Here is a 13,370-nt window from a genome sequence, read left to right on the forward strand (position 1 = left end):
CAATGACAGAGTCGTATTTGTACTTGTTGTGGAGTGACTTCAGTGCATGCATTGTGGCGGATCCTGGCACCAGATGGGCAGCGGACTGTAATTTTCTCCTTGCTCAGCCTGATGAGTGGGACCATTAGTGTGCCTGACTACAGAGTCACCTATGATGACTAAAGTGTTGGGTACATTGTCTTGCCTTAGGGGCTGTTGTTGAGTGGCACATTGGTGTTTGTGTTTCAGCTTCAGAGGTCCTTGTTGCTTGGGCAGGTTAATGTTAAGGGCCTCCACATATGTGGGTTTAGTGTTGCTATGTGTGGGTGTTGATGGTGTGGGTTTTGAAGGGCTGCATGTTGCTTGAGGTGTAGTGCAGCTGTTAACCTTTTCCTCTTGACTGTCTAGCACAATCTTGGCTGGAGAGAGCTTTGCTTCCAGTTTGGCTATGTAAGTGCATCTCTCACAAGTTGTAGTGTCGGGTGGTAGGAGAGGGTTGTCTGTGTACATGAGGCAGTTGCTGCATTGCCCCAGTATGCCCAGATTCACCAGGTGGATAGAATAAATCACCGGAAGCTGACCCTTGGACATGCCTGTTCAGGTGCTTTTTTTGTAAAGTACAAGAGCTGTTTTCCCTTACCTTTGCAAGGTACTTTGCAATTATAGGCCGTTTAGTGCCTACAATTAATTTCTCCTTATTAACAAGGAGAGTTGAGTATTAGTATCAGTTTAAGGCTTCCTAGTACTTTCCAACAGGTTCTAGCGCAAGTGCTAGTCACAGGGGTTCAGATTTTAGTGCTACTACTGACAAACCAGCTAGTTCTAAGGGAAAATTTGAAGAGCAGACTTTCTGGCACCTGGAATAGTTTAACCATGGCCCCGTGGTGCTGCACAATGCAAATTTTAAGCCAGAAAGTTGAAAAGGATAGAAATCAACCCAAAACGGCTAATAAAATTACAATTTCAGAGCAGCTGGAAACCACTCCTCTAGTGTTAGATAGGCAGTACAATGCTCACCACTCCCACTGGTAAGCAGTAGGACTTCCCTCTACCACAGCAAGGTCTGGATAGCTCTGAACACAGAAAATAAAGTCCAGAAACCAGCAAAGCCTGGGATCTGGACTATACTAGCTAGGAAAGGCAGGAAACAGGCAAACAAGATAGTATTTTGGGTTTTTTTTTTTTTGGGTTGTATTTTTTTTTTGTTAAACCAGGCTAAACAATGCAATAATACAATAAATAAACACAGAGGAGGCTAGCCCTAAACAGTTAATGCAATTAAAACTCTACAAAATTAGCAATTTAATACTTTTTGAATGAAGGCAAGTGCACAACTGAAAAATTATTTAAGAGGCAGTAATACAGTAGAATAAGTAGCTAGTCTACATATATAGAAAAGTCTATCTATATAGAAAAGCAGCTAAAACATGCAAACAATGCAGATGCAGTGCAACCAAGAGCTCTTGAGTTGTAGCATTTAAGGCAAATACAGTTTTCATAAATTCAAGAAAAGGCGACAGGAGGAACAGAAGGAAATAAACTAAGTGGGTTGGCCTTCTCAGATGTTCTCTCTGTATTAGGTAGAATGAGCTAATGACACTAGGCTGGGAGGAGTATCCCAGATCAAATTTACTGTAGGGGCCGGCAACTGCAAAGCCACCAAGTATCAATACTAAAGCTAGCAGCCTACACTCTTTTAGACAGTAAACACTACAGAAATGTTTATCACAGCAGTGAGCCACAAAATGAAAGTTTTTAAACAGATAAAAAGGAGGACAGTGAAACTAGCTATAAAGCTTTAGAAACAGTGTGACAGTAAAAAACGTATTTCTCAGGCCCTGTAAGGCAGACAATTTTAGTTTAACCATGCAGAGTAGTTAATAGCAATAAAATACAGTAAAAAGTATGCAGCAGGCAGTAGAAAGTGCTATATATAAATTGCTAGAAGCAGTAACCAGTATAAATAAGCCAAAAAAAGGATACGATCAGAGTTGTAGTCAATGCCCCTCCTCCACTCAGTTCAGTGTGTATAGAGTCTAGACTTTCCAAACATTAATGACATGCAGTGGGGTATAAGCTTTTCAGCCTCCTCCCACAAGTTTAACAAAGTCAACAAAAGTCCCATATTTCCACATTTTCTTGTAAAGCCACATTTTACAAATGTGATTGATGCTTTAAAATCCTACATTTACTCACTAATTTCAGTTTGCTGACCTTCTATCTGTTCATCTCTATCTCCCAACTCCACACTCCTGTTCAAGTCCAAGGTATTACTGATTCTTCTAGTCAACTCTTGTGTTTTTTTCTGTCTCTCAAGCATTTTCCTTTGGAACATTGGAAAATATTTCATTGGCAACGTCTCTCTATGAGCTTTAATATCAGCAGAAAGAGAAGCAGAGTTCTCCTTATGTTTTATGACTCACTTTTTTGTTGGACAAACTTTTGTAATTCTTCCCTAGCCAGTTATTAAAAAAATAACTTTGACTCTCCCAAAAATATTCTAAAGACAGCTGGATACAGTAGCTTAAATCTCACACCTGACTTTCAACATTCCTTAATTGCTGGGATAAATTTGCTTCTCTTTTGGCTGAACAGTGAATCATTATTTTCCTCAAACACTCTACTGTCTCCAGTTTTTAAAACTTTGTCATTCTGCCAATTTTGCCAGGATCAGCTCATTCTGCTGGAATGACTGCATCTTTACTAGAAATAAAAAAAAATCCTAGTAATTCTTGGTCAAAATACTCCAACACATTTCTGCATGCCAAAAAGTTTTAATAAAATAAGTAAAGCTTTCGGGTTAACCACCCTTCATCAGTACATCATGATGTACTGATGAAGGGTGGTTAACCCGAAAGCTTTACTCATTTTATTAAAACTTTTTGGCGTGCAGAAGTGTGTTGGTGCATCTTTACTAGTACAGGTCTTGGCTGCTTTCACATGGCCAGGTTTGGAGAATACACATAATTTGCCCTTTCAAGTAACAAATCCTGCTGCGGAACATCAGCCCAATTGCTTATTTGTGCTTTCATAAAATACAGTCTGTTCAGTCTGCTTTCTCTGGTACATCAGAAAATATCATATTTTCCTGGTATGCTCTGTCCTCTAACTCTACCATTTTTAAAGCAGGTTTTCTTGAGCAGTCTAGTACTAAGCCAGCCTTTTCTTCATTTTGACCTCGGATTTCTACAGTTTTATCAGTTCATCTGAATAGTTGTTTTAAAGTTTCTTCCATTTTTCCAGCGTTTTGTTATTTGATATACTCCTTCAATGTTTCATTTATTTTAATCAGTTCTAAGCACATTTGATTTATTTCTTCCTCTTGATTACTGGAAGTCATGTCTTGTACCAAAGCTGGAGCCTGAACTGCTTTTTTTCTAAACAGCTGAAGGATTTATCACACCCAGTGTTGTCCGTTCACCTTTCTAGTTGAATTTCTTTCAGGCTCTCTAAGAGTCTTCTTTGCAGGCATTCAGGCAGTGTACTTACTAGCCAGTGACTGAAATTACTAAAACTGGTAGAGTTACTGGCCTTTATCTCTCAGTGTCTTTTTTCATACTGGGAAAGCTGAAATTAAAAATAAAAATAAGACTGGAATCAAGGTAAACACTACTAATAAATGAAACAGACCCTGATAAACAGCTCCAAGTCTAAGAGCACACCGCAAAAAAACAGCTGCAGGAACAGCAGAATATTACGTTTTTATTCCAGAGAAATTAGCGCTTTTGTCTTACTAGAAGACTTCATCAGAATCTGATGGTTTAAATCATGGATAAGAGTAAAGTTTGAAGATAAATATACATACACCATAGGCATAACCCAGCCAGCTTAAACTTTTGGAGTCAATAACCACTTAATGCGGAAGCCTTGAAAATATTTAAATTCCAATTCATATTTAAGTGCCTATAAACTAAGCACTATTACAAAAGCATAAAACAAAAAAGCATTCACAAATAAAAATAAGTCAGTTAACCTACAAAAATATGTCTAAGAGGTAGAGTTTAAAAGAACACTTAAAACTGTCAAGTGTAATGGTCAACATCAACCACCCTGGTAGGAGGTTTCAAAGACATTCTCTTTGATAGGTAAAGAGAGTGCTCACATGAAAAATCTAAACTCCTTAGAACATCCAGTAACCAAAGGGTGGAATAAAATGGAGTATGAATAGGCCAAGAACTTCCATAATACAGGGGGTACCCAATTTATGAACAGCTAGACATACTAAGATAATACCTTTGAAAGTGATACAAAACAGAGCACAGGCTCCACAGTACTAGCATAATATAGTGGCATCTAGACACCCTACTATGTAGCTGGGCTGCAGAATTCTGCACTAACTGCAGCTAATCCTGTTCAGTGTCTGAAAACTCCAGATACAGGATACAGCAGTCCAGCCTTAAAGAGGCCACAACATACACAACCAGAGGCAAATTAACTAATGGAATAAGGTACTTAATTATGCAGGTATTCTTCAGCTGATAGCATGAATTCTTAACCATAGCTACCACCTGGATATGGGTGAGCCAGTCAACTACCATCTCTAAATTTTGCAATACTGACAAATTCTAGTTTGTCACCACTGCAGATGACATCTGGGCACAAACATGGAGCTGAAAAAGTATGAATGGTGGTATAAATGACCACAGCAACCATATTGTGTTATTGAGTTTTAACCACTTATCAATCACCAAATTATGGAAGCATTTCAAGTCCTAAGAAAGGATGAGACAGAATTCTACGGGAAGAACACGTACAGCTGTATGCCATTAGCATAACAATGATAGTTTAAACCTCTCTCTTGACTAATTTGTCCAAGTGGTAGCATAAAAACAGAAAGCAACTGTGGATCCAAAACTGAACTCTTACATCAGAGAGAAAGGTGAGGATATATTAGCTCTAAATTCAACGAGTATAATCAGAAATGCAGGCTGCAAACCATTGTTGTAGAAAACCACATATACTACAGAAAATGGGTCAAAAGGTCCACCAACATGATCATCCACTGTGTCAAAAGCTGAAGTCAAATTTAAAAGGACCAGGACAGAGTAACAATATTGATTGTTGATTGTTAGAAGATAGTTACATGCCCCAACCAGGGCAACACTTTTGCTATTCCTAGAATGAAAATCAGACTAGAATGGTTCATAAATATAGTCAAACTCCAGGTTCACATACACAACCTTCTCAAGAACCCTACCAACAAAGGGGATATTTAAGAAATGTTTGTAATTACCTACATTACCAACATCCAAAACAGCCTTCTTAAGAATATGAATAACTCAAGCCTCTTTAATAATGACGAAATGACTTGACTCATATGGAACAGACTGGTAATCTGGTAAAGGAATGAATGCAAGACATCCAAGCAAAATGTTACAAGCCTGGTTGGTTGGACAAGGATCCAATCTACAGGGTGTCAAATGCATTCTGGAAACCAGAGTGATAAATTCATCATAATCGAGAATATCAAACTCAAACCAAGAACAAGACAAATTACAAAGATCGGAACCACTGAATGTTCTCAAGTGCACCAAGGCCAATACTAGAGCTGATACAGTAAGCTTAGTGGTGAAGTACCAGGCAGCAAGTTCATATTTCTCAACAGACAAAGACCACTGGGTGGCAAGGCAGGAAGTGGCTGCTATGCCTACTCATCCACCTGGAACAACACCTCCATTTGATTCTCTTCTGCTGTGATGTCCTAAGACAAATATAAGGATTTCTTTTGAGGAACCTTAGTGTGGTGGAAAACAATGTTCTTTTAACAAAAGCCTATCCTAAAAAAGCAAGTGCAGCACCATCTTTACTCTAACCTTCATCCTGTCCATCTTAAATCCAAGACCTCAATACTGTACCATGGTTCATGTGAGATGACAGATGCATACACAGCTTGGAGCCAGGAGAGTCAACAGAGAATCTTAAGACCTTATTATGGATGGATCTCAACAGCCATATCACCATTCACTACAATGAACTTTTGCAAATGCTGGTGAACAGTAGAAAATGTGGACATCTTTACAAATATTAAAGAATGCTGCATACTCAACAACAAAAAGAGTCGTCTAATGTTATGATAGCTTTATTCTTGGCATCTCTTCTGGTGGATTCTGTCTGTAAGCATGACTGCACTCTAATGGGACTGTAGTTACTCTAAATATGTAAAGTGATACTTTGCACTGTATATTAAAGTTAGATGCTTGGTATAATACTAGAGTTGTAAGAATGGGTCTATCCTTTGGACCTACAATGCTTCAGACCAGATGGCAACTGTGGTGGTGTCTCCATATTTGTTAGGGACCATATCACCACTAGACAGATTTCCAGATGTCCAAAACTAAACTCGTTGAGCTACAAATTACAGTAAACAGGACCAACTAGAAGTTTATAGTATTGCAGGACACCATCTATATCCACTGACAAATGACAATCATATAGTTGTTCTTAAATGTATATGAATTCCTTATGTACAAGAACTTCATTATATTGGGCGACTTTAACCAACTACCAAAAAAAACTGGAGCAGTTTTGCCTCAAATGTAGCATATAACCAAAAGTTCTTAGATTTCATAACAAAAGCCCTCTGGACCAGATTGTTCAATTTGTTAACAAACCCACCACAGGCTATATAAACAACTTTTTTAAACATAACATTTAAAAAACTGACACAAGTACACACACATTAATTAAAAAAAGAAAACACATTACATTTCCATTACTTTCATGCAGTATTTTATTTTTTTCAATGGTTTTCATTCACTCCAGCATTACAAAAAATGCTTTATCCCTACATTTCATTAAATTTCCTCCTCCAAAACTTTACTCTGTATGTATTGTTTTCACAAATTTCATTTATTATGTAATTTGCTCCATCTTTTTTCTACAGATCCCACTTCAAGTGCTTGTATTTCCTTTACAATACTCAGTACTTCAGTTATGGTTGGTTTAGATTCTGATTTCCATTTTCAAGTAATTGCTTTTTAGGCAATCAATAACATTAAACATAGTAATTCTTTACTATGACTAGGCAATTCAGATCCAATATCCCAGCTAAAAAAATTCTTAGTTAAAATCATTTGCTCCCCAAACATTTCTGCCAACGTACTTTGTTTTGTAGGGGATGTTTTTAACATCTGTCACTTATTACACCCCCCCTCACAAAAAAAAAACACATTCCCAACTTCCCCTCTCTTTCCCATTACACTTTTGGCATTTGCTGTCAACCTGAGGAAAAGATTCTCTGATGTCTACCTGGGGTATACAAATACCAATGCAAACACTTCCATGAAAAAATCCTAAACCTTTTAGATGTTGTTCCATGCCTGGAGGTCATACAGATGTCTTCCAACTGTCCCTTTGTAAGTTGCCTTTTCAATCTCTCTTCCCAATCACTTTGAACTCTCTTCCCAATCACTTTGTTTTCTGACTGATTCCTATAGTTATCATATAATACTTGATATGTATGCCCTACTCATTTTTAGCAGCAGTGTCGGATATATTCACCTAGAAACTTAACTAGACCTGGCTGATTTTTCCCTTAGCACTCCCCTATCCCTTTCTGTTTGCCTATACTCTGCTATCAGTCCTTGCTAGGGAAGGCAGTCTCTAACCTGCAGCCCAAATGCTTAGCTTCATGCTACTCTACTAAACTTTCCCTCCCTAGTTAACTGTTCCCAATACCTTGATTCCTTTGCTAATTTTCTCCACTGAATTCTCCCTCTTCTCCATTTTCTGACAAATCACATAATACTAAACCACCTTGTTATATGGGGAGAATTAACTTATCTCACTTAAGTCTTGTCCTCTTCCACTGTGGGTGATAAAAATGTTCCTGACCTGTATATAAAGCCAAAGGGACTAAAAGTCATATTCATTGCTTGTATATTACTATCCACATCCATAATCAAGAAAGTCATGCTTCTCATATGTTTTTAGTTTCTTCCTATATATCCCTCTCTGACATAATGGAATCCTTTTTAAGCTATACACCTAAACACTTCATCTTACCATGTCCTCATAAACAAGTACATTGATGGAACAATTCATATGTAGATACACAGTTTATTGCTTTAGTTTTGTTTTACTTTAATTTATTTTATATCCCGAAAAGATTTAAAACCACGCCAAAATGTTCCACACCATCAAAATGCCCTTTTCAAGATTTATCAAGTACAAAGTAATATCGGCAGAAAACATAGCTAACTTTTTTTGATTACTATAACTGTTACATTTTTGAATTTGATCCCTTTTCTTTAAAAATGTTTCTGAATATAAAGCAAATAACAAGGGGCAAAGAAGACACTGCTGTCTGATTCCTCTGTTCAAACACAGCTTGTCAGAGAGAAACATTCCTACCTTAATTCTCGCCTCCATCCCTTCATATATCCTCTTTATTGACCCTATTATTCTATCAGAAAATGCAGATGCTACCACTAACCTACTCATAAAATCTCAGTTGACTGTACTGAATGCTTTTGCTACATCAAGACCCACAAACAGCAGCATTTGCTTACATTTTGCTTCTATTTGTTTAATCAACTTTCTACCAATATTCTCAAATGTTTGCCTTCTCTCCATGAAACCACACTGATCTAGGACTATCACTTTTGTTAACAGATTTGCCATTCTCTTAGCTAGTATAGACAAATACTGGCTAATAATGGTTTCAAATTAAAATTGGTCTATATGAAGCAGAGTCTTGATGGCTTCTTACCTTTTTTGGATAATACACCCACAACAGCTTTCTTCCAAGATGCTAGCACTGCCCCCACCCCCTTTAAAATATTAAGCAAATGCTTCTACATCTTTATCACTTTCTTCTCTCCCAACTTGCAGGCTTCCACAGGAATGCTATTGATTCCTAGAGACATTCTTGTTGATTGATTACACACCACCATTTTTCTCTCGTGCCTTCTTATCTTACCTTTTATTTCTAAAACCTCGTTTTCCTCTAACCTTGGCATAGTTAACTCTTCCATAAATATTTCTATGTGTGCCTTTTCTTGGTTTCCCCATTCCACTGCTTTATACAAATTTCCACAGAATTTACAAAATCTCTCTAATACATCTATAAGGTTTCTGGTTATTTTCTTGTCATATGCTCCATAATTTTGTTAACGAACCATTTCAAATTTCTGCTACCTATGTCATCATGCTAAGAGTTTTTTTTTTCACTCTGGAACTGGTATCAAAAATGCTTGCTTTACAACAGCCTTTTCAAACTCATGCATATTATCCAAATACTTCCTAATTTTCCCTTTGGATTCATCAGTTCCTTCTTTTGCAATGCTTTAATTTTTGAAAACTTTTCTAAATAATTCTTATTACCTTTCCCCATACTTCTCTCTCTCATTTCTACTTTTAATCTCCATCCTTATTTTATATCACTCCTTGTCTATCCCTTCTGAAGACATGTCTGCCTTCCCTAATAACTTTTGAATAATTTCCAATACCCATTCCTTAAACTACTCTCTTTTTAACAAATACGTAGGAAATCAACGGTGTCTCATTTTTACTTGATTACCTTGCAGCGTTACCTTAGTCTTTATTGGTGTGCGATCTTAAACAGTTATCAAATGCATTTCAAAGCTTCCAATTAAATACTAGTGGTCCTGTGAAATATTATGTCTATCCAGTCAAGCCTAGTTATTTTCCTAGGAAAATAATATGTAAATTTTGTCTGAGTTCCTGCTACTAGATTCACATCTTCCATTCTAAATATTCTTATGTATTTCATCACAAATCTACCCTCTTTGATTATGTTTTGCCTTCTATGTCCCCAGTAAACCTCATTACTGCAAATCAGATTCCCCAAGCATTTCATTAAAAAAAAAAAAACAAGAAACTAAATATATATAACCCTCCCCCTAAACCTTCAGCCAAATGATTGTACTAAGTGACTACATAGTTTTCTGAAACTTTTAGATAGACCCCTTATTCGTTCTTTGCATGGACTGGATAATCTCTCCTGCCAAAAGTTCAAATGTTGAGTATTTTTTCTCATCGCATGTATTACATTATTGCCTCTAAGCATGGCAAGTGTGCAATTTAATTTTTTTTTTTTTTTTACTAAACAAGCTGGTCTGAAAATGGTCAAAATGAATCTGTGTTCTGCTCCAGAAAAGAAATTTAAATAAGTAAATAAATGAAGAAGAAACCTGTACAGAGTGAAAGGACTTGGAATGCAAAAAGAAGGCACCTCAACTGAGACATGAACTTCAAAGCCACATACCACGAAGTAACAATATTGTTTGCACCACCATTTATGCACTTTAACTCTTAAACTTCAGTAATAATTCACCTAGTCACATAAGACCTTCAAACTCTGTGTGTCTATATATATATATATATATATATATATATATATATATATATATATATATATATATATATATAATTATTGTGGTATTTGCTGGTGAGAGCAGTAAAGAATGTTATTCAAACCATCAAGAAGCTACAGTAGAACAACACAGAGGAAGAGGAAATTATACTCAAAGCAAAACAACTGCTCAGAGTTATATAGCCCTGTTAAGATGGTCTCCGAGGGGGGCTTTTCGCTAACTGAAATATGTGCTGAGAATGCTCTGAACATGATCCTCTACTACAATGTAACTTTTAAACACATGGGGCCTTGAAACACATGGCAGGAAAACAAAGGGAGATTGCGCATTTATGCAACAAAGGAAATGACAAATTTTTCACTGGTCATAAGATATAACTGTGTTAAGTTATAAAAGTATCAAGAATCATCTTTTGATCTTAAAAAATAATAATACAGGATTAATACTTCATTTGTCAAAACATTTATCCACTAAATAAAAGACAGTGTGCAAGGACAATTTACAAATTACAAATGGAAATCTGTACCTTGAAATAAACAATAATGAATGTGTACCAAAGCAGGAATCAGAACCAACACACATTAGAAGCAAATAACTGTACTCTTAACCACTGGTGTGGAAGAAAGCCAGTAACAAAAAACATTAAACAGCCTAGAACAAAATTCATAAAACAGTCAAAACCTAGCTCCTTCCCAATCAAATAAGTTACTTCCGATCTGTCCAATACATGACTCCCAGACAGTTTTGGTACATCATCTCTAAGACAACTGAATCTGGAAAAGTATACCAGATTAACTCCTCATGTGACCGATCTCTACCTGAAGTCAGTGGCTTACCTCGCAGCACTCCCACCTTTGATGCTGAAGATCAGAAGGCTTTATTCCCACACCAGTGGCCTAAATTCATTTTCCAGTATAAACACTGCAGTGCGGCATTAGTGAGGTGCTGGATTCCCGAACATGCCATCCTTCAGATGAAATGCTATACTAAGGTCTCATCTGCCTGAACTGGCAGTATCTTAGGTGGATGTATAAGATCCCATGGCAGGGAAAAAAAGAGAAGGGGAATTTCCCTGGTGCCTTAGCCATTATTAACTTCACCTCAGATCACCCCTCAAAAAAGAAGTTGCTTGCCTACTGGGACTAATCCAGTCAAGAAACATCTTTTGTTCTTAAAAAGTAACAGGATTATTACTTCATCTTGTAAAACATTTATCCACTAAATAACAGACAATACACATGCACAATATAGATAACTACAAATGGAAACCTGCAGCTTGAAATACGCAATAATGAAACTATAACTAAGAGAGAATCAGAGTCAGTCCCCATTATACGTAAGTGACTGTATTATGAGCATAAATAAAAATAATAACTAAATAGTTCCACATTTAAATCAGACCGACTAATACTACCTCATCTCTCCTCCTCTCCAACGTTCTCAAAACAATACAACACAGCCTAAGTAAAAACCTATGAATTGTCTTCCCTGTTTCCACGTCTTGTACAAAACTAAAGCCGTTCTTACCATATGCAGACTGCCTTCTAACTGAATTTCTAAAAATGGCAACTGATTTCATTCTTTACCCCATTTACCATTCTTACTAACTGATCTATCTGCACTTACATCCTACAACTATGGAAAAACGCCATCATTGTCCCACTAAGTAATTGGGTAAAAACTATATTAGTGGTAATTTTTAACCTAATGCTCTCCTGTTTCCATTATCAACTATTCTTGAAAAGTGTGCTGACATGAAGTTTTTGCAGTCCACAACAGATCTTAGCACTCTTTTCCCTTCCCAGCACAGGTTCAAATCAATCCACATTAGTGGACTTCTCTCTTAATATCACAAGTCAGAAAATAGTTCAGTCTAGTTTACTCTATTGCAGGCTTCATTTTGAATTTATTACAAGCAAACATCAGTGATGTAGTCCGTTATAACTTTATACCACATCTTGCCAACCATGGCCCATCCCCATCTTAGAAATCCAAGAAGATGCTTCACCAGCTACTTATCTGGCAAGTCTCAAACTGATATTTGGAACAGAACTGGTCAACACTATGTCTATTTTGCCACAATAATTGCCCCTTTCATAGAATAAGGAGAATTCTAAGACAACTTTTGTATATACTCCTCAGGGGTCATGTCTCGACCATGTACTACAGTAAAGTCTCAGTTAACCGGCACCCATGGGGATTGGTGGATGCCAGACAACTGTAGTTTCTGGTTGCTTGAGTTACTATTAAAAACAGGCTTGACTAATACTGTATCCTATACTATTCGTTAGGCCTAACACTGTATCCTATACTATTTGTTAGGCCTGACTAATACTGTATCCTATACTATTTGTTAGGCCTGACTAATACTGTATCTGATACTATTTGTTAGGCCTGACTAATACTGTATCCTATACTATTTGTTAGGCCTGACTAATACTGTATCCGATGCAATTTGTTAGGCTTGACTAATACTGTATCCTATACTATTTGTTAGGCCTGACTAATACTGTATCCTATACTATTTGTTAGGCCAATTGTTAGGCCTGACTAATACTGTATCCGATACTATTTGTTAGGCTTGACTAATACTGTATCCTATACTATTAGTTAGGCCTGACTAACACTGTATCCTATACTATTTGTTAGGCCTGACTAATACTGTATCCTATACTATTTGTTAGGCCTCACTAATACTGTATCCTATACTATTTGTTAGGTCTGACTAATACTGTATCCTATACTATTTGTTTCACTTGTTCTCAGGTTGGGAAGAGAGAGAATTTATTCTTTTCTTCCGTTTCAAAACTCTAAAAACATAAGGTATGTTTCTGGGGGGTTGGGGGACAAAGTGCAACACATGAAAATTGTACTGTATTTCTTCGATATTTTTTGCCGGTTGCTTGAGAGTGCTGGTTGCTTGAGTTCCAGGTAACTGACAGTTTACTGCATCTCTTTTCCAAAGACAGTTTAAAAGCCCACTGGATCAGTTGACCCATTCAGGCACCTTTTACTTCTAAACCATCTAATCAGGAGGACACTGATCCCTATAAA

The 13,370-nt window shown here is 36.8% G+C and overlaps 1 protein-coding gene across 5 annotated transcripts in view; it reads right to left on the reverse strand.

The window, feature by feature from the left end:
• TPMT (thiopurine S-methyltransferase) overlaps window positions 1–13,370 on the reverse strand; it is an 857,398-nt gene that overhangs the window by 679,151 nt on the left and 164,877 nt on the right. The window lies entirely within an intron of this gene.

The sequence above is a fragment of the Protopterus annectens genome, chromosome 3.part0, assembly GCF_019279795.1.
Source record: "Protopterus annectens isolate FY-2018-M chromosome 3.part0, PAN1.0, whole genome shotgun sequence".
In the NCBI taxonomy this organism is placed as follows: domain Eukaryota; kingdom Metazoa; phylum Chordata; order Ceratodontiformes; family Protopteridae; genus Protopterus; species Protopterus annectens.